This window comes from Odontesthes bonariensis, chromosome 11 (assembly GCF_027942865.1).
Source record: "Odontesthes bonariensis isolate fOdoBon6 chromosome 11, fOdoBon6.hap1, whole genome shotgun sequence".
Lineage (NCBI taxonomy): Eukaryota > Metazoa > Chordata > Actinopteri > Atheriniformes > Atherinopsidae > Odontesthes > Odontesthes bonariensis.
The window spans coordinates 38,312,500-38,336,319 of NC_134516.1; positions in this window are offsets into that span (position 1 = coordinate 38,312,500).

The window sequence follows — 23,820 nt, forward strand, 5'->3', positions numbered from 1 at the left end:
GGATTCAGGGGGATGTAACACTCCTTCAAAACTGGAGTAGCAATCTGTTACACAAAAATTGAAATAATGAATATACTAATCACATTAAAAATGCTTCACAATAAGTGGTTGTGAAACACTCAGCTCATCAGGAACCACCCTTTCCTTGGGTGAATCAGAGGGTGAGTCAGATTCCCCCGAATGGCTCCTCTATAAAAAGAACACACAAAAGCCATTTCAGAACATTACACACCAACTTAACTAAATTAAATCCTATCCTTGCATGAAAGTACATTGGGAACAACAAACTTCCTTACCCTCCTGCCGTATCTCCCGGTTGTCCACTCTGGAGGGGGTGGAGGTGGAACGCGTTCCACTCCCTTCACAGCCGGACGGGGCACAAACCTCGGCTGGTACGGAGCAGCTGCCTGACTCGTGGCCAGTGGCTTGGGTGCAGACATGTGCAGGAACTGATGCGCAGACACCCAAATACGATCACTGAGGATGCGCATCCCCTTGTTGTCGTCAAGGTGAATCTAAACCAAAAAATGTATACAAATCATCAAAACAACAGACAAGTAAAATAAGAATTGAATATAAAATCTCACCACTTTCTTATATTCAGATTGTACTTCCCCCATCATAACACCACAGACCAACGCGACTTAGGGGGAAGTCCTCGGCAATGGAATAAAACGGGATCTCTGAAAACAAAAATATGTATAATTATACAAACATCATTTTCAAAGACAACTGCCGTCTAAACACTGGAAATGAACTCAGAATTATTTTACTCCATACTTAGATTTGCCGAAACGCGATGATACTCCTGCTGGAATAGCTCCTGTTTCTCAATGGATTCCATCAAGCGTGGAATCATACCGATACAGAAAACCTAGAGAAAGAATTGCATTATTTTATTTACAAATACATCAACTACTGATGCTTGGTGTTTTAAGCTTTTTAATTCTCTTTTGTTACGTTTATTCTTTTCCCTTTTTTAATGTGAAGCCGTTGAATTGCACTTGTGTCTGAAATGCGCTATATAAATAAACTTGACTTGAAAAAACAATAATACACACCTTAGTGCAGCGCTCACGAACTGCCTTCAGGTACATCTTAAAGGCCCGTCCCGCCTCTTCGTGGTTGCTGCTGCACGTGAGGTTGTTGGAAGGAGCAAAAACGCAAATAGCGTCAGGATCACGAGGAAGTACAACCTCGTCAACCTCCTTGCGCAGCTGATCTGCGTCAGCCCCTGGAGTCGACATGAATCCAAAAGATATGCAGCCTCTTTGCATTTTAACTATGCCATCTGCCAAGGACGCCCCGATAACAAGAACCAGCTATGAAAAAAAAAAAAGAGAAATTATAGCACGATGACAATAAGCAATCCATTTCTACATTGTATATTTGAATATCATGAAAATTTTCATACTTTCTTATCAAGGCTCCCATCCGGAATGACCAGCTTGTGACTGCGCCCAGTACGCTCGCTAGTTGGCCATTCGTTCACTTTGTCTATGCCCAGTTCCATGGCCTATAAAGAAAAAGATATATATTAATCACTAAAAACAATATATATTAGCACACAGAATATACAAATACTCTCCATTCTTTAATAATATATAAACAAAAATTGATACTCACGGCCAACAAAGTCACTGGATGGCGTTGGTACGCCAATGCGCTGAACAGGAGAAGCCTCAGCACGGATACGAGCAGCTTGAGATCTACGACTAATTCGTGGCATCTGCAAATTGACATTAGAGAAATATGACAGAAACATAAGGGATTACAGCACATTCTCAATGATAAGACAATATACAAAAAGACAACTACTAAAATCTGTTAAAAATACATATATTTACAAGAACAAATACTACCATTTATCCTAATTATGAAAGTAAGCAGTCATGTTAAGTTGACTGCAAATGATTTGAAAGTTTTCTGCACAGTGAAAGCCAGTAAAGACATAAAACCATTGAAAAGGAACATTCAATCCTCATGGATAAACATGAAAAAGACAGTATGATATCATGATACTTTTAACAAGTATAAAAGTTTTTTTATTTATATATATATATAATAGTATAACAGATAAAAAAACAAGCTCCTCTGCTCTCTATTGATCATTCCAAACATGAAACAAAATCAAACGCAACGCAAGCCCTTGCAAACCCCCTAGTGTGTGCGCGCTCACTGGTGTGAACTCACGTGCACAAACTCGTACACAGAGGGGGATGGACCTGAGAGTTGTATCAGTTCGAATTTTCCGACTTTAGACTCGGAATTTTGAAAACCTGCCGACGGCAGCTTTAACAGGTATAAATCAGCCCTTAGTTTAAATAGCTTAAAAATATATATATACCCAAAATCCCAATAAACCAACAACTACTCGCTCAAAAATATCTATCAAAGGAGTCACTATTTTACTTTTAAAACGGCAGCACAAAAATAACCAAAAATAAAACAAAATCATATTTAATTTCCACCGAAGAAAAGTCAGACTGTATTGAGAATGAGGAGTTGTCGTCGTAGTACAGAGCCCCGTCCCTATCCAGCATGTTGGCAGGATGCTAGCGTAAAAAAAGCCATTCTCCCCGTTAGTTTACAGTGCAGCCTCGTGTTAAAACTCAGCACGAGTCACACAGACCGAGAGCCGCAAAAAAACACTATTAACGCCCTTACCTTATCCAGTTAACATTGCATTCACTTATTTTCTCTTTACAAAAAGATAGATATTTTCAAACTAAGTAATTTTACATAAACTTCACAGCATTAACTATCGAAACAGAATCACTGTCAACCGTAACTGATTAAAAAAAAATAACTTAACAAAACTTACCTCGGAAAAATAAAGTCCAATCGACAATTTGCACAAAAAACAAGAAAGTGTTCAGCAGTATGCTTCACTCTTTCAACTGTTTGGAAAAACTTGGAGCTCACAAAAATGATCACTCGAAGAGAAGTTCCGTTAAGAACTAGAGCTGTAACAAAATCCGGGTTATCCGGTTTTCAACCCGGATAAATACGTCACCCGGGCAGACCGGATGGTGGCATGCATTTGATCCGCGTTAAAATTTTTTTTTAAAAAGATTAAACCGGAATATATATATATATATATATATATATAAGAATGAGGAGTCACGTGACTCCGGTCGGCCATGTTGGCAGAAGAATCTATTGGTTGCCAGGGGCAACGCCATTAACTTAACGGATATCTTCTCGCATTTGTCATTTCGGCAGGGCAGAGACGAATACAAAAGCAAGCAAAGCAATGCAGAAAGATAAGGCGAAAGAAAAGGGACCTTACAGGGACAAGCTTATTACAAGCACAAAGCGGCAGTATTTGGAGACTCTGTCCAGCATCCAAAATATTGATCCTTACGAGCTCCCTGCAGCAGAATGGCACAGAGACCTGGACCAGTTACCTCCGTGCACATATATGGACATAGTCAATTATCTTGTCTTTGGTGTAAGTTACTACACTATGCAGGAGTTTAAAAGTCACACATTTTTGGAATCGTACGAGACTTTCTGCTGTGGCTGGGTGCAGAACTTGGCCATCTACAAGCCTCCAGGTGGCTCTGGTGATGATAACAGCGTTGTACTGGCAAAGGTAAGGTTCTTGTCATGCGTTTTAGTGTGTTGTAATTACATTGCATTGAGACACTTCTTGACCAAAATGACAACGTAATTAACTGCGACTTGTTTCGTAAACAGTAGATTAACGAGATGTTCAATGTACACAAACGTTTCCAATGTTTTGATGTATGCTAAAGCTTATGTTTAGGTATTTAGTTGTCATTTGATTTTAGCCCAACGACACATACTGTAGCAGGTTATTGTGTTGGGTGTTGGGGGCTGCAAAGTGAACAAACCAGTTCTGGGTTGGCTAGGGTACTTATGTGTGATTGCAAGGATTACATGCTGGAAATTTTTATACTTTTTATTCTGAATGCACACATGTTCTTTTGCACTGTTAACTTTTCCTAGAGGTATATTGCATTCTGCACCTTGCGCCCTTATTCTTTTTTCCTGTTCTGTTAATGAACATTGTTAAGCCATATCAAGTTGTTTCAAGCATTTATTTCAAACAAATTAAAAGGTAATGAACAAGGCACTCAAACATTTATTTCAAACAAATTAAAAAGTAATGAACAATGAGGAATGAACTCAAACAACACTTTTGCACATGTTCGTTAAGGCACAGCAAACAGTGACAATCTTATCTAAAGGCATTAGGTTTTCACCCTCACATTTGAGCAGCATGTGCACAGGTACAGTTGAATGTAAAAAATCTGAATTTGTCCAGTCAGCGTGATTCTCCAACATCTCATATGATGGCTTACCTACAACAGAATAAATAGTTTATGAAAAAAACATATGCAATCAATGGCAAACCCATCACAGAACACATGCAAAATAAAGATACAGACTGAGAGGGTAACGCTGCTCATGGTATGACAAAAGGGCTGAAGGGGTACACAGTAACACATTAGCCACATTAGGGGGTAGTTAACATGCAAATTGAGCATTTTTGAACGGGCAACAGTTCGCTAGCTAGGCAGCAACGTCAGGTGCACTTCAGGGTTTGCAACAACATAAAGTAACTTCGTAGCTTTAAGAGACAACAACATAAAGAGGTTTTTAGAGAACGTACCCGAGTGAAAATGCAGGGAACACACTCATCGACGGAGGGGTGCAATCGAAAGTAAGGTCCAGCCAGCCAGGCAACCCGGCGTCTCCTCGTCAGGTCAGACATCTGCTCTCCCTGATGCTGCATCCATTTAGGAAACCGAAAAAAAATGTATTTTGTTGTTCCCATGTTTCCCAAACATATTATGTGAGGTACTGGAACAGTTCTTCACACAGCAGTGATTTCCAGGCATGTTCTTGCAATTCCGCACTGTTTAAACTTACTGATTTAAAAACACACGCGTACAATGTAAAGGAACGGAGAGAATGGCGTTTTCACGCTAGCATCCTGCCAACATGGCGGATAGGGGCGGGGCTCTGTACTATGACGACAACTCCTCATTCTCAATATATCCCTCTTTAGTTGCCTACTAGGCTACAGTCTTTCTCTAGCATGGTGTTCAGTCACACACAGTCACAGACACACACTGAGTGAAACGAAACCTAACTCCTGACAAATAAATGAATGAAATTGTAGCCGTAGGCTGCTCTTTGATTTATCAAAAGGAATTGATAAATGGGACACAAAAAGGCGAGGCGTATAGCCACTAAACGGCAGAAAGTTTTTTTTTTTTTTTTTTTTTATTAATAAGTGATTCAAATGATCCGTATAACTCGAATCCCCTCCTCGAAATGATCCGATCAGCCCGGATCGCCCAAAAGATTCAAGTTACGCATCTCTATTAAGAACAGAGTAAATTTAACGAGAGCGAATATTTAAACAGGGCGCGGCCAGCACCAGAAAGGAAACTGAAATACCGTAGACGTCACGTGAGACTATTAATTACAAAAAATACTCCAAACTTTTATTTATTACTTAAATCCTATCCTTGCTACAATAACAAGTAATAGCAATCAAAAAAATTACTCATGATGCAAATAATTTATAATATTAATCTGACTACAAACCAGTTACAGACATGCACGCACCAAGACTATAATTCCCACAATGCAACGGTAGCCCGCAAATTCACTGCAGTGCCGAGAAGCGACTTCATTCTGGTTATCCTGCAGGATCCCTGGCCTAGTGGATATGGCACATGCATCGTTACCGTGACAGATTTCTTGTCACGGGTTCGAACCCGACTTACGACGTCCCTAAATGTGTTGTTTAAAATTATTTCTGTTTTTCCAGGTGTCCAAGTGTTAAGTCATGAGTTCCACAACTTCTAAAATCTGATAAAAGATGATTTTATTCAGATACAAAAAAATACTCAAAACTGTTATTTATCTATGATGTGGCATATTGAATATTACACCACATAGCTTATATTTTAACCCACTGCACAGGACTGAAGCAATGCATAAAGTTAAGAAGTTTTCAATAGATGAAACATACAAAATGTTAAACTTATATATTTATTATATTACTATTTCCATAATAATTCCAACCCAAATTTGTATATTTAAAACAGACACACAAACTGAAATAAAAATATTAATATTTATTTACACACACCACACAACACTATAACAAAAACATTTACAGAAAAATAGTCAAAAAAGTAAAATAAGTATATATAAAAAATATACATAAACTAAATTAACACAAACACATCTTGAGACACAGTCTCCCTCCACCTCCGTTTGGACCTCCTTGTCCTCCTTTTCTAAAGAAATATAATGTGAAAAACAAGATTATAGAACAGATAGTATGAAATTTACACATATATTCTACACCATATATCAGAAGGTAATATTGTGAAACTCTATAAGACACTTCTATAAACATGTCAAATATCCTCAGTTTCAACAATACAGCCTCATAAAAACAATGTTAAAACACCTACATTGTTACCTTCAGATTTGACCAAAATAACTTCCACAAATCTGAAATCATGTCTTAGCACAGTTCACTCAAACTATTAAACAGCAAATGGCCCATCAGTGATGCCCAGCTAATAATGACCCTGACAAACCTCTATTATCCTCTAGCATCTAAGGTGCTGTTTACACATACCCGGGTATTTTGATAAACGCATATTTTCTAACCTTCGTTTGCAAAAATAACTAGGTGCACACAGCCCCGTTTTTTAACTCTTTCGGTGCCACTGACGTCTATAGACGTCAATTTAAAAAAAAACGTTGACTGCCAAAGACGTCTATAGACGTCAATTGTGTTTTTTAACGGAGCGGGCTGGGGGACAATCTAGCGGAGTTTGTCACTAAATCTTAGGCTTGTAAACACTAAACAGAGAATATACTGGCAAAATTACCCACAAGGTGGCAGCAGTGCCACTTTGCACAAAAAAAGAAGCGTGTTTTCTCCTTTTTTTTTTTTGGTCAAACAGCTGTTTTTGGTGAAACCAACCTATGTTCTACTGTCTATTACTAAAGGACTGAAAATAGTAGAAACAAACTTTTTTTTCCTGATGAAAGAGGAGAGTCTACTCTTTCGTTTGGTAATTTCGGTGTGTACATAGTCATAAGACACACTTTTCTGTGGGTCTTTGAAAATCAGTCAAAATACTGTAAAACACTTGGCAGTATGGCTCTCTCTGCACTGAAAATGGCTGGCAGCCAATGAGTTAAAAAAAAAACAAAAAAACACACGTCTACATTGATCAGCATAAATACGCAGTCCGTCCGGGTCTAACCCAGAATCCCCGTCGCTGGCGGTGGTATGGCCGGGCTGTCTGCCAAAAGAAGCTCCGCAATTGCTGCCCTCCGAGCCCTAATGCGTCTTTGTTGGTCAATACACTGTATGACTTTAATTTTCAAAAGCACACAAGCGAGTATAGCTCTTAAAAACAGAAATGCTGCTAGTACCTCCATGCTTGCCAGATAAACAATGGACATCGGTCTTTTACCGCGGATATTGCCCAAAACTCTGTTTTTGTCTCTTTCAACCAGTTTATACACAAACGCTAAACAAAGTTTTTAAAAAATCTCCACTTTTGCCGGAGTTTTTTTTATGCCTCGTTTTCGGAGGAAAAAACTCTATTAGTATATAAACGAAAAGCACAAACGAAGGGAAAGGTCTTCGTTCATCAAAATACCCGGGTATGTGTAAACAGCACCTAAATCCAGTCTCCAAGTTCCTCAAACATAAAATAACAAACTTATAACAATCAGCTTTTTGACTTGAAAAACCTACTTACATAAGAAACAAAATGTCTTCAACTACAAAATAGAAGTCCAGTTATTTTGTTGTTCAAAAATATAAATGACCATAAAAACAACAAAAACATTAATAAAACCCACCAATAACAACCAACATTACACATATACATACCATCAATGCAAAAAGCGATTGTGCTTTTAAGAGCATCCAGCTCCTCCTGGCATGACAGTAATTTCTCCTGCATGACTTTTAGCTGTTCAGCCAGGACGTCACCCCGCTGTTCCTGGCTCTTCCTCTGCCTCTCCTTTTTGGCCAATAAATCGAGGCACCTTTTGAAACTCTCCGTCATTTTATAAAATACATCCTCTCTCGATACAGAAGGATCAGAACAAAGGTACTGTAAATGAAAAACAAACATTGTGTTAAATGAGACAAAAACTCCTAATATTATAACATAAAGTACATGCCAGTTTTTCATACTGACCATATAATCCTTCATTTTTACTTTTGAACTGAACATATTGATCACTACATCTAGCATAATGCAGGAGAAATAACACTTTGACTGAAATTAAGACAAATGTAGACCAAAATGAAAGTCAAACATTATAAAAAATGTGCATTTTGAATAATACACTCCCTTTAATAAAAACGAAAGTTGACATACTAGTAATTAATGTCCAAAACTACAGGGAACGTGTTACAATTACATATTTAATGTTCCATCCTAATACTATTTATGCAGAAAAATGCCCCTGAAACATAACCCATCCATGCAAATTCTACTTCTTTTCCTTGTCATGTTGCCTTCTTTATCTAACCCTACTCGCTCTGAAACTTAATTAGCTGTTTATCAAATTTTCTAAAACAGTCTTTCATCTTCAACACCCCCTATGAACAAAGAAGTTATTGTTCCCTCTATTAAAATTGAGTTTTGATTTGATATAATTAATTATCAAAACATGGTTCAATCGAGTTTTACACCTAAGTTCATTCTTAGGCTATGGAGAATGAGGAGTTGTCGTCGTAGTACAGAGCCCCGCCCCTATCCGCCATGTTGGCAGGATGCTAGCGTTAAAACGGCATTCTCTCCGTTCCTTTACAGTGTACGCGTGTGTTTTTAAATCAGTAAGTTTAAACAGTGCAGAATTGCAAGAACATGCCTGGAAATCACTGCTGTGTGAAGAACTGTTCCAGTACCTCACATAATACGTTTGGGAAACATGGGAACAACAAAATGCATTTTTTTCGGTTTCCTAAATGGAAGCAGCATCAGGGTGAGCAGATGTCTGACCTGACGAGGAGACGCCACGTTGTACTAAACACCAGATTTTATTTGGCGTAAAATTAACTTTGAACTCCGCGTGAGGAAGCATTTAAAAAAAACAAAAAACATTTTTAAGCTAATTCAATTATTTTTTCGTTTAATGAGCAGACAAAAAGCACTGTTTGTGGTACATATAAGTAATTCAATTAGCTGCTTTTTCAGCTCCCAAGAAGTCCAGACGTTGAGAATTAAATGTGTCGTTGGGCTAAAATCAAATGACAACTAAATACCTAAACATAAGCTTTAGCATACATCAAAACATTGGAAACGTTTGTGTACATTGAACATCTCGTTAATCTAGTGTTTACGAAACAAGTCGCCGTTAATTACGTTGTCATTTTGGTCAAGAAGTGTCTCAATGCAATGTAATTACAACACACTAAAATGCATGACAAGAACCTTACCTTTGCCAGTACAGCGCTGTTATCATCACCAGAGCCACCTGGAGGCTTGTAGATGGCCAAGTCCTGCACCCAGCCACAGCAGAAACAAGTCTTAACTTGTAAGTAGTTACTGACACCAAAGACCAGATCATTTACTATGTCCATATATGTGCACGGAGGTAACTGGTCCAGGTCTCTGTGCCATTCTGCTGCAGGGAGCTCGTAAGGATCAATATTTTGGATGCTCGAGAGCTTCTCCAAATACTGCCGCTTTGCGCTTGTAATAAGCTTGTCCCTGTAAGGTCCCTTTTCTTTCACCTTATCTTTCTGCATTGCTTTGCTTTCTTTCTTTTTTTTTTTTTTTTTTTTTGTATTCGTCTCTGTCCTGCCAAAATTACAAATGCTGGAAGATATCTGGAATATATAGGTACGCCTCCGTTAAGTTCTGATGGCGTTGCCCCTGGCAACCAATACTGTCTCCTGCCAACATGGCCAACCAGAGACACATGACACATCATTCTCAATGCAAGTAACAAATTTTCCATTGACAAAATGGCGTATTTTCACCTCGTGCAAAGTGCCAAAGCATGGCGACACAACCCGCATACCAACTTACTTTTAAAAGTAGCAAAAGCCGTTCTAGATGCAAAACATAAATGTACATTAACTCTGAAATATTAATTACTTATACCAGGGATGTCCAAAGTCGGTCCTCGAGGGCCGCTATCCTGCAGGTTTTAGATGTTGCACTGCTTCAACACACCTGATTCAGATCAAGACATCATTAACAGGCTTGTGCAGAACTTAACAATCAAATCAAACAAGAGATCCATTTAATCGGAATCAGGTGTGTTGAAGCAGTGCAACATCTAAAACCTGCAGGATAGCGGCCCTTGAGGACCGACTTCGGACATCCCTGACTTATATTAATATAAAGTATTCACTAAACTTCATTTTATGACTAATCAAAAACAACAACAAATATCACAAACTCTTTTAACACCCTTTAAAATGACCAAAAACGTTAATAATAAACAGATGAAGTCGACTTTTACACCGTCTGTTCCAAAAAAGTTTATTAATACGCACTGCAGCGTTAATAAACTCCATCCCATTAACAAAATGTCGTCTCTACCCCGGGGGCGAACTGGAGCTAAATCTTTCGTAATAATAGCAAAACAAAAATGTACCCTAGCTCTAATATATTAATTGCTCTTAAATACTTATACAAATTTATAAATGTATTCACTAACATTCATTTTATAATTACTCAAAAACAACATTCACACAAGCCAGCTGGGCAGACTGTTTTGCTAACTGCATCTCCATATCTACGAACTCGGGAAACTTCGAAGGTGAAGACACGGCCATTTCTACGAAACACAAAAACACATACATTTTTATATATAATAATGTGTGTGTATGTATGTATGTATGTATGTATGTATGTGTATATATATATATGTAAATAATGCAAGATTAGTATAACAATTAATGACAATAAAATACTTACTCATACAATACAAAAAAAACACAAAAGACTGGATGTGTACCAGTAACTCAGCTGATGTTCAGCCAATATCGGAAAAACTTTGGGTGGGCTACTTGGCTGGATGTCACGGTTTAAATGACGCTAGGGTGAATCTACTCCGAACTATCACTTTAAGTACATGGGCAGAGCACAAATGCAACACAGTGAAGTTTGTCATAGCAGCACTGCGTCCATGCACGATGCACAGGAATATCTTTCTTGTTGAAAGATATAAGCACGCTATTAATCAGAGCCCAACTGTAGTCTGTCTCAACCTGTGCAATTTGTACTTTTGTTGTGTGGGACAGGTGTCCACCTTTGAGATGGCCACCTCCCTCCAAAGGGCAACATCAACCTGTGCAGCCCCCTGTACATAAAATAGATTGTTATGGTTATAGTCCTCATAGAGTACTGCTCTGTAATTGTAATACAAGTGGCTTAAGTAAACATAGGTGTTTTATTTTTATATTTATTAAAAGAACTTTAGCACATGCCACAATTCCAGGCCAACTGTAGCAAAATATTAAGCTTGAGTGCTTTAAAAAGCAGATCTGACAACATCAGTTGGCTTGTGTCAAAGCAACTCATGCTGATATGTTTCTTAACAATTGTTCAGAAGTCTGTTTCTCCCACCCAATCCTTGTCCTCTTCACAATGTCTCGTCTTACCTCCTGAAGCTGAAGGTTCCTCATCAGGACCTGCTCTCTCCCATCACGATCTTCTTTATTGCAGATAACTAAAAAACAAAATGGATGAAAGTGTTAATAACACCATACATACTTACAGCAGTCAGTCAATTAGATCATTTAATCCAGGCCTGATGAATGATTACAGAAGTGTTCTAAAAAGTTGCTGGTTATGGTAAAATGACAGATTTTCACTGTTATCTTATCAAATACTCTTCTTCCTTAAATTGCAAGAGGATTAGCAAAGTTGGCTGACAGCAGGTGCTTTTAACTGTTATATTGATTTATCTCTGTGCATTATGATATGATGTTTCATCTTTAAATAGAACTAACTTACTTCCGTGACCTGCCCCACAACAGTATCACAGAACAGTATAGCAGAAGCCCATTTCCGCCATGAAAGAAAAAATAAAAGACCAACAGGACGTCATAATTTCGACTTTCAAAGTCATAATTATGAGATTCAAAGTCATCATTTCGACTTTCAAAGTCATAATTACGAGACTTTTGAATTCCATTAGCCAATGAGAAATGGAAGGAATGCTCTGGCTGTTAGTGATCAGTGCTGTGACGGGCAAAGGAGGTTTATCCTTGCCCATGCCTGGCAAAACTAAAGCATAATCTAAAAGTTGCTTGTCTTGATGAGGGATTTTCTGGACAACAAAGGTGAAGGGTAACAGGTGATGACTGCCTTAGATGTTGTGCCAACATCCTTAATCCAGTGTCTGTGTGTAGGTGTACTGCAAATGGATCTATTTGAAGGTGCTGAAAATAACCCTTTGATGCTTGAGAACTTGTTTCTTTAATCACTTTTTGAACATAAGTTCAAGTATAATGTCATCATGGAGCCTTGAACTCTCATTCAACTCGGATGATATTTGTTTTAGTACATTTTTGGTTAGGTGTTTTGTTATGTTCCCGGCCATAATTTGTTCAGTGGGTGTTTGCTTTAACATTGAGTAATAGTAATGGCTGACACCATCTGCCAAAGCTTTGCCAATCTTACGTCTTCTCAGGTATTTTGCTGGCCTAACTGGTCTATGTTATGGTGTGTGACCTCACCGAAACATTTAACTGTAAGAAGTAGAACAATAGAACAATTTCACACTGATTTTGTGTCAATGGGTCACATGAGCTGGAAGCTATTGAAGAAAAATCCAGACTTATAATGGAATAAAAATGGGTGTGCCTGATTTATGTAATTTAGTAGCACAATTACCATTGGTTTTGTTTCAGTTACATTACATTACGGTCATTTTGCAGACGCTTTTATCCAAAGCGACTTACAATAAGTGCGTTCCACATCGGTAGGCAAAAGAACTTCAGGTCACAAGAAATCACAAGTGCATTTCCTTCCAAAACCAAACAGCTAAGAGCATAACTAGTGCTCGAGTAAGTGCGATAAGTTAGGTACCGAGACACATGGAAAGACAATTTAAAAAACAAAAACAATTTAGGAAACAAATAAGTGCGTAGAGTTGGTCATGAGACAAGAAATCTATTAATTGTTTTTAGTCCGGAAGTGTTCTGTTCGGAAATTTCACTAACACACGGTTCAGAAACAGACATTAGCCGTGAACATACCTCCAGCTGACAGGCTCAGCTCGAACTGACACACGGTCAACACTCAGAAACAGACATTAGCTCTAACATCATTCATTATTCCTTTAGTAAACGGAACATTGCCTGAAACTGTTGATTAAAACTAAGAAGAGACCATTATAGATGGTTTCAAATCGTATTGCTTGTTAAGACCACTCAGACTAATCCGAGCCGCTTTACAAAGCGACCGTTGAACGTTAGCATCGATGCTAACGCTAATGGCGCTAACCGTAGCGAGCAGAAATGTTATGTGGCTCACAGAACAAGATATTTAGCTGTTTTTTGCTTTATTTTCATTCAGTTGCTGTTTAAAAACCTCTTATGTCATTGATTTAAACAGCAAAAGTGTTTGAGAATTCATAAATTCCTCATTTGGAAAAGACAGCGTCAGACTTATGTAGCGTGCTCTCAGGAAAGACAGAGCACGGAGATGTTTACATAAAGATCCAACCTTTCTTGACATCAAGAAACGTACCCTCTTTACGACCCTCTCAACGGATCAGCTCAAAGGAGATAACGGAGCCAGATGTGAGACCAACCAAATGGGGTTCTTTGTTTCCGAGTCTTCTCTCCCCCAGACCAGCTACGAATAATAAATTATGTAGGACACCTCCTGATAAGGGAAGCAGATGTAAGCTCAACTCTCCTGCTGGACCAACCAAAGGAATGCCACACTTCCCTATTTTCAGAGAGTGAAAATTCCACTATAAACCTCACTTTCCGTAGACTGAAAGTGTGAAAATCATTACTGGACAAATCTACAGATCATTTTGAAACATTCGCCATTCTTGTACCTTCAGTACTTACCAAGTTATGAATATTGGATTTAAAAGGAATCCCTCTCGTGGAGCCACAGTGCCCCCCAAAGGACATGGATAACGGACACTTTTCACTATGTCAGCCTAAACAACCATGGACAATTTCAACTACGGATGTTTAATGTTCTCATTATGTGCAATGCATAACCTAATAGTGTTTAATTCCACAGGTATTACCCAAACAGCTGCAGATCATTCTAAATTAACAGCAACCAAAAGTTGTCATACCATTTCTATCATGATAAATATGAAGTATTGTATGCTGATAACTGTCAATGCTCATATGGGTGTTTATGCCTGCTTGTATGCAACATTATTGTCTGTTAAGAACATTATATTGTCTAAAATCACTGTCATATGGGTTAAATACGGTATAAGAAAGGAGCAGAAATCCCCCCTTTTTGTCTCATAAATTCAGCGTGGTCAACCCCCCTTTTTCCCCTGGGTCAAAAGCCAGCTGAACTCTGATTGGACGAAAGCTGACATGTGATCTCCAGCTTAAAAGAGAGGCGCGCAGGAAATAGCTCTCTTGCCTTGCTTTTGCCTTGCTCTTATCTCTTCTTGCTCTCAGCCCTCTTATCTCAGCTCTTGTCTTTTTCTCCGTAACTATTAATTCCCAATTTTTTTAGACTTCCCCTTTTCTTTTGTATAAAAGTCTGGTCCTACACACGCGAGTGTGTGCCAACTCATACAGCCCAGCCAAGCCGCCACTCTTCATCCAAGGACCAAGGATAAAGGAGTCGATTCTACGTCATCCCGCTGGTTACCACGGGAACACCGCTTCGACACCAACTCATCAGAAGGAAAGAACCACGGAATCCCTTACGCTGCTACGACAAAGTAAGGTGCTGGTTTGAGATCTTTTGAAACCGTGGATAAAATGAAAACTTTCTCTGAAAGCGACGAATGAGCAGACCTCCGCGGGCAGAAGACCGTTGGCACAATATCCGTGTTACGAACCAGATTTAGTCACATTTTTGATAGGTAACCCTGTTAGTGGCCTGCTCCTTTCTTCCCTATTATCCCCTTTGAGTGTCCCCAATAATTCTAATTTCTGTCTCTTTATCAATTGTTTATACACCTATATACCTGTGCAATGTTGAATAAATGTTTGTATTAACCCATTTAAGAGCGTCACAGACAGTTACTAAGCCGATTACCACTCCAAACAGGACGCACGACTCAGAATGAGATTGATTATTAATTAATTAATAATTTAATATACCAGGATCTAAGATTGTAACAGTTTCCTACCTGACTGTAACGTAAATCAAGATTGTAGGTAGGTGGTGCCCCTGCTATTTTCGAGGTAAATATTAATTAATAACCCATATAACGCTACACTTACCTTAGCAAACGAAGAAGAGTGAGCTAATGAGCTATCATCAATGAGTCGTTTAATGTTCAGAGATGTTCAGGGGCATGACGAGTATTCCAAATACAAAATTTAGATGTTTCTTTTAATGAAATCATGTTACAGTTATTTATATTTTAATGTTCACCATCAAAAATAATTTAGAAAGAATTATATTCTGACAACTCATATCAGTTTAAACATTGTTACATATCCAACCTGAAGTAATTGTACCTGTTGTACTCTATTCTAACATTCTGTGGCTTGAATGTTTTTACACTAACACTGCATTTTATTTTCATTCAGTAGCAGACAAATACAACTTATTTAATTTATGTAAACAGCTAAACTTTCATAGTTTATCAAATTCACGACAGACCGGGGTGGGGAGCGTCTTACCTTCAGGGAGAACGCAAATAAAAATCAGATGCGTTCACAGGGCATTCGGGAAGTTCCAAGAAGTGATGACTGTGGCGCAAATGTTTGTAAAAATCTTTAAACTGAAGCTGTATCACTGGCTTTAAGTATCATGTACAATTGTTTTTTATAAATACATCAATTTGATATTTCATTCAATTAAATCATGTGACTGATGTGTATTACCATGTCCCCATGTACTCTGCCACTGTGGAACGTCTCTTTGCTCTTTCTATGATGCTTTACTGGTTCATTTGAACCTTTTAGGAGAGGTATGTGACAATGTGAGTAAAAAAAAATAGCTTAATCCAATACTGAATAAACATTTAATTATGAAAAACAAACATTTATAAACAAAAAACTTTATATTTTTTTTATTAAAATTTTCAAAGTTTGCACAAAAAAAAGAACTTATTGAAAACTAAAAGAGATTTAAATAACTGGAGCCTCCACTACTTTTATTTCCTCCACATTCTTCCCCCTCATCTGGAGGTCCATGTATAGCCTCCCCTTGGCCAGCAGCTCCTCCATGGGCTCCCAGATTTCAGCTCTTATATTGACCTGGGAGTCGTCTCCCAGGATGAGGTCCACCACGCCCTCCGTCTCCCCCTCTAGAACCCCGAGAACCTCTATGCCCAAGGCCGAGGTTGGACTGGCACTGAGCATCTGTGAGGGAGACAACAAATTAGTCTCATCAACATGATAATGTCATGTCGTAGCAACAAAATGGGGGATACAAGCCCTGTTTACATCTGATGTATACACGTTAGTGGTCTTTAGCTTTTTAATCATTTAGTTCTCGACTAGTTTTTCTGGGGTGGTGTGGTGGTTAGCACTGTCACCTCACAGCAAGAGGGTTACATGTTCAGTTGCTTTCTGTATGGTTGTATGTATGTGTGGGTTCTCTCCGGGTACTCTGGCTTCCTCCCATCATCCAGAAACATGCATGTCAGGTTAACTGGTGTCTCTAAAATCGTCCCTGGGGGTGAGTGTGTGTGGTTGTTCGTCTGGTGTGTCTCTGTGTGGCCCTGTGATGGACTGGCGACCTGTCCACGGTGTACCCTGCCTCTCACCCAATGATGACTGGGATTAGGCGCCAATCCCCCCATGACCATGAGTTGGATTAAACGGGTGTAGAAAATGGATGGATGGATAGTTTTGCCGGGTTACTTTATTTTTTTTTAATCATAATTATGGCAGCACAAGTCAGTTTTGGGTGAATTATGAAGTGTTTTAGTGGCTGTAGTGCATTTAAAGATGGCATTTTCACCAAAGAATAAGTAATGTGTATTTGGTATTGACAAAAGTGTTAACGAAACACCTTTGATGCGTCATTCATGTATCATCATTTCTATTAGAAAATATATACTATTTACTGTGGTGCCTTTATTGTTATAATTGTTTTATGTTCTCATCATTTGAAAATTTACCTCTTTTAAATAATTGGTGCTATTGAGCTGGTCCCTATAAGCTGAGGTTCCCATTTTTAAATGGGTTACCTTCACGGTGGTCCCGACTTCCACCTTTGAGATGGCCACCTCCCTCCAAAGGGCAACATCAACCTGTGCAGCCCCCTGTACATAAAATAGATTGTTATGGTTATAGTCCTCATAGAGTCCTGCTCTGTAATTGTAATACAAGTGGCTTAAGTAAACATAGGTGTTTTATTTTTATATATATTAAAAGAACTTGAGCACATGCCACAATTCCATGCCAACTGTAGCAAAAGATTAAGCTTGAGTGCTTTAAAAAGCAGATCTGACAACATCAGTTGGCTTGTGTCAAAGCAACTCATGCTGATATGTTTCTTAACAATTGTTCAGAAGTCTGTTTCTCCCACCCAATCCTTGTCCTCTTCACAATGTCTCGTCTTACCTCCTGAAGCTGCAGGTTCCTCATCAGGACCTGCTCTCTCCCATCACGATCTTCTTTATTGCAGATAACTAAAAAACAAAATGGATGAAAGTGTTAATAACACCATACATACTTACAGCAGTCAGTCAATTAGATCATTTAATCCAGGCCTGATGAATAATTACAGAAGTGTTCTAAAAAGTTGCTGGTTATGGTAAAATGACAGATTTTCACTGTTCTCTTATCAAATACTCTTCTTTCTTAAATTGCAAGAGGATTAGCAAAGTTGGCTGACAGCAGGTGCTTTTAACTTTGTTATGTTGATTTATCTCTGTGCATTATGATATGATGTTTCATCTTTAAATAGAACTAACTTACTTCCATGACCTGCCCCACAACAGTATCACAGAACAGTATAGCAGAAGCCCATTTCCGCCATGAAAGAAAAACTAAAAGACCAACAGGACGTCATAATTTCGATTTTCAAAGATAATTATGAGATTCAAAGTCATAATTTCGACTTTCCGAAACTGACAATTCCAGTAGACATGCTGTCTTGTCTGAGGATGAGATTTACACAGTATTCCATTTGATCAGTCTAACCAGTGAAAAACAGTAGTCTAACCAGTTTTTCCCCCCTTTTTAATGGATTATAAACAAATTGAGGTGTTTTTCAGACGCGGTTTCACCAATGATGAAATTCTTGCTTTGCTGGCTGAGGTTCATGGGGTTATTCTTAGCAAGAGGACACTTGAAAGGATTCTTAATAAGAAGAAACTTTGGCACCGAAAGAACAAAACTGATGCGAGTGTCGTGGCAGCTTTCATTCGACAGCAACTTGAAACCTCTGGACAGTGTCACGTATATCGATGGCTGCAACAAAAATGTTGGATGAATGGTCTTGTTACAGACAGGGAAACAGTTTGAGTCCTTTTACGCTTACTAGATGGTGAAGGAGTGGACCTAAGGTCAAGAAATCGACTGAGGAGACAGGTTTACTATAGTCGTGGTTCAAACTATGTTTGGCATATGGATGGCTATGATAAGATCAAACCATTTGGAATTGGGATCAACGGCTGCATTGACGGTTTTTCCAGAAGGCTAATATGGCTCGAGGCATACAAAACAAATAATGATCCAAAAGTCATTGCTGGATACTTCATGGATGCAGTGATTAAAGCCGAGGGTTGTCCTGAAAGACTGAGAGTGGATTTAGGGACAGAAAATGTTCATGCGGCTGACATGCAAAGATTTTTGCATCTTACAGAAGATCAACCTGAAAGTGGTAATGTAATATTTGGTCCAAGCACTGGAAATCAGCGGATTGAAAGATGGTGGTTGATCCTGCGAAGTGAATGTATCCAGTTTTGGATGGACCTCTTTGACAAACTGAAAGCAGATGGACACTTCTCGGACAGCTTCTTGGACAAAGCCTTGATTCAGTTCTGTTTTCTCCACATAATACAGGTGAGCTTGATTTGAGCCGCTCTGTCTTACACCTTCTCACCTATTGAAAATATTTCTGATTGCTATAAAGTGATTATAATGTGCAAAGATTTCTTTTCTGAGTATGATACAAAATTAATAGCATATCTTAAATATTGCAAAGATTGCACGTTTGGATAGTTGCTTGAATTAAATCTCCCCGTTTTTAGATGGATAGCAGTGATGCTAGATTCATATTTCTGTTTTACTTTTGAATGCTTATTTCCAGGCTATGAGTCTAGTTTGGTTGATATTTTCTTCTAGAAAGAACTAAATGAAGTTGCTTCAGCTTGGAACCACCACAGGATACGTCCAGCACATAATTCACAAAGTCCTCATGGGCGCCCATCCATAATGTACACAGTACCTCAGGTGTATGAAACCAGAGACTATCTACACAGCATCGATCTGAACAGGGTTGAAGCCTGCTTGGAAAACTGTGTTTTCAAAGACTTTCCATGCGATGAAGATGTCTTCAGTATCTGTGTGGACCTGATTTCAGAGCATAACCTGGATGTCACAGATGATGTGTTTGCAACAACTGATCTATATATAAGACTCAGAGAGCTGATTACCAGTGATTTGGAACTGTAGTGATAAATGTAAAAACATTTTGTTGCGTTGACAGTTTGCTACCTTGTCACTAATTTGGACTTCAGTAGACATTTCCTGGGAGTACCTGCATTTGCTTCAGCACAATGTTGCACCAGTATAAAGATGGGTCAAAGCCATTCACACGCTCTGTAACCAAGTAAGAAGAAACGCTAAAATAATAAGATCAATGCATGCTGAGCTGATAAAATAATCAATATATTGATACATTATACAAGTATGGTCAGATGGTTTTTGATTTTGATATTTTCCCTTTATTATTAATTTCACTTCATTACAGTTTGAACATTATGTTGATTAGTAAATAGGAAATAAGGAATTGAAAACTGCTGTTGAAACCTAATTTTTCATGTGTGCATCCCAATGCTGATTTAAAGCCCCCACCCCAAATAAATCGCACTTAAATTGAGAGAGTGGTTTATTGTATTTCAAAATAAAATAAAAAGCTCTTACTCTTTAAATTTTTAAAAATAATGACAAATAATGCTTCAAGGTGTAAAAAAATAAATAAATAAATAACCGAAAAAAGTGTTCTTTCTCAGCTGTTTTCTGGTTAAATCTGATATTGAGCTACTGCCATGACATCAATCTGTTATTGAAGATATAAGTAAGCATAACTGTTACGACCCAAGGGTCGTATTTAGTGTTTAGAGTGTGTGTGTGTGTGGACTGCAGCCAGGTGAGTTGGTGAGCAGGTAAGTTTTCCCAGCTGTAGGTAACTAGATCTAATCAGCTGGGCTGCTTTAAAAGATGCTGGAAGACGCGCCAGTGGGTCCAGTTATTGTTGGAGTGTTTTCCAATAGCTTGTGCAGGTTGTCTGAAGCTTAACTCTTTCAGTGGAAGGAGGTTAACAGTTTGATATTGGGTTTTGTTGGTCTGTTAATCATTTAGGTTCTTGTTTGTCTTCAGCAGGTTCCGTTGTATTTGTGTTCTTCTTCTAGGTTTTGGTTGAATAGTATTACTTTTCTTTTGCAATAAATAACCATTTACCATCAGCCATCAGTTCTCATTGTTTTATTTCCTCAGCTTGGGAAACTTTATTGTTACCCTGTAACAATAACCTTAAAATAACAGCAATATAAATAAAATGCTGAGTAAGGATAAATAAAACACTCTGTTCCATTTTTTCTTCCAGAACTACAGAGTAAAACATGTTCATGCACAGAACATTTAAAGTATGTGACTGATATAAGAAACAAAACATCAGAAATTATTCATAAATGATTTATACAACCAAGAGCTGCTTGTTTACAAGCATGGTGGCCATATCTCAATTTTAACTGTGGAATAAACCAGCTTTTGTGGCCTCAAGTAAAATGATTAAAAGTAAAAAAAAAAATCATAGCAGCAATACAAAATCTTTAAATTAAACCCAAAATATTGAGGAAATACATGTTACTGCAGACTCAAATTTATGTTTTAAACTTTTTCTTTAAAGGGGAACTCCGGGGCATTTGAAGCGCAATCCCACTGCTAGAGGTTGTCAAATACTGACAGTAGGACACAGACCGGTGCAAATCTGCGCTCCCTGTGTGGAGATAGCGCTGTTTGCGCAGCCTGTCATGCTAACCAAATACGTGGGGGCAAGAGCTAAACCTTCCACATAAAACAACAACTTGCACACTGCAGAAACGTCACACCACTTTATAAACCATCCGACAATAAAGTCACAAGCCTTACCATCAAAACCATATGCATGGTTCTCACATTACTGGCATGGGGACGTTACAAAACAACTTTATAAACAGCATGTCACTTACCGGTTGTCGGTATGCGTGCACATGTGAAAGCCCAAAAGAGTCAATGGACCATAATCCCATATACAAAACAATTATATTCTCTAGAAAAACTGCGTTCAAGTATTTAAAACATTACAACAATACATGCCCAGTAATATTGTTGTAATGTTTTAAATACTTGAACGCAGTTTTTCTAGAGAAGATAATTGTTTTGTGTATGGGATTGTTATTATTACTTTGAAAGTCGAAATTATGACTTTGAATCTCGTAATTATGACTTTGAATCTCGAAATTATGACTTTGAATCTTATAATGACTTTGAAAGTCGAAATTATGACTTTGAAAGTCAAAATTATGACTTTGAATCTCGTAATTATGACTTTGAATCTTATAATGACTTTGAAAGTCGAAATTATGACTTTGAATCTCGTAATTATGACTTTGAATCTTATAATTTCGACTTTGAATCTCATAATTATGACTTTGAAAGTCATAATTACGAGATTCAAAGTCATAATTATGACTTTGAAAGTCGAAATTATGACTTTGAAAGTCAAAATTATGACTTTGAATCTCGTAATTATGACTTTGAATCTTATAATGACTTTGAAAGTCGAAATTATGACTTTGAATCTCGTAATTATGACTTTGAATCTTATAATTTCGACTTTGAATCTCATAATTATGACTTTGAAAGTCATAATTACGAGATTCAAAGTCATAATTATGACTTTGAAAGTCGAAATTATGACTTTGAATCTTATAATTATGACTTTGAATCTTTTAATTATGACTTTGAATCTCGTAATTATGACTTTGAATCTCATAATTATGACTTTGAAAGTCGAAATTATGACTTCCTGTTGGTATTTTATTTTTTCTTTCATGGCGGAAATGGGCTTCCATACAACAGTGAATAGGCCCTTTGCCTGTTGGATTTCTCCAATTGGTGTTTCAGTTGACTCTGGGAAAAGCTGGGCCTGGCTCTTGAGCTCTGCGGATATATCTAATGGGGAGCTCCTAAAAAAAACTGGGTCTCCCTACCCACCCAAATGTTGCGGGGCGGAGAAACCCCTTTCAGGGTGTACCCTCTCACAAGGTACCCCTTCCCATCATCCACTTTGGAGGAAAATTCCTCCAAAAGTGTCAGAGTAGAAACACTGTGGCCATCAGATGCCCACAGACTTGTTTGTCTTTGTACAGCGGGGGGATGCTGAGACCTCAGTGAAGTCCCAAGCAACCACCCTCGCGTGTACTCTGCTGCACACTACTTGCACTCGCAGCGTAGGGGGCTTAAAATGTGGCCCTAGGGCCTATTTGGTTAGCAGCTCTTTTAGTGCCATTCTGCAAAGACAAGAGGAACACAGACAAAGGTATGAGTTCAATATTTACAGATATATAAACACACATACACATATGTATATATATATATACAATTTTCTGTTTAAAAAATGAGAAATAGAAAAATTCCCTTGGAATTTCCTTGTACCTAGCTTTACCATTATGTTAGTCACATGTTACAATTGTGTTCATCACCAGAAAAATTTACCATCACTCACTTACCTGTATACATATGATATATTTACTATATTACTACAATAGCATATACAGTTCTATTATTTCCCATCAGTGGCGGCTCCTGACATTTTTTTTTTTAGGTAGTGCAATTTCCAGTCTGTGAAAGCTGCATCAGTGTGCTGTGCGAAGCTGAACCGATTGCACTGAAACCTGTTATGTTCCCACACAGGAAATAAAATGTCCAATCGTCCAGAAACTTCTTGTCTTCCTTAAATAAACACAACGCAGAGTCGAGGGGTTATTTGGTCTTCCAAATAACCAAAGTGACTGCAATTTCCCCCGTTATGTCCATAAGTACCATAAAAGTCCATAGGACTGAGGTATATTTGTCTAGGTAGCATAATTTATTGTAATAATTTTAAATAATTTTTTGTTATTTTTTGCATAATTTGCCAATCAGTTAATATTACACCTTAAGCATTATTTATTTATTTTCCTCATATTGTTCCAGGATTCTATGAAATAAGTAAACACATAAGCTCTTAATGATAAGATTCATTCAATTTTCATTGTAAAGAATGTCATTAAAATAAAAACATATAAATCCAAGTCAAGTGTTTATTGAAGTTTTGGAAAATATAACTTAGAAAAGCATAATCAGTTGTCAAACATGGTTAAGTGCAGCTTATGTGAGATTTCTCTCTTTTTTTAAATATAATACTGCACCATAAACAATGAATGTGTCATTATACA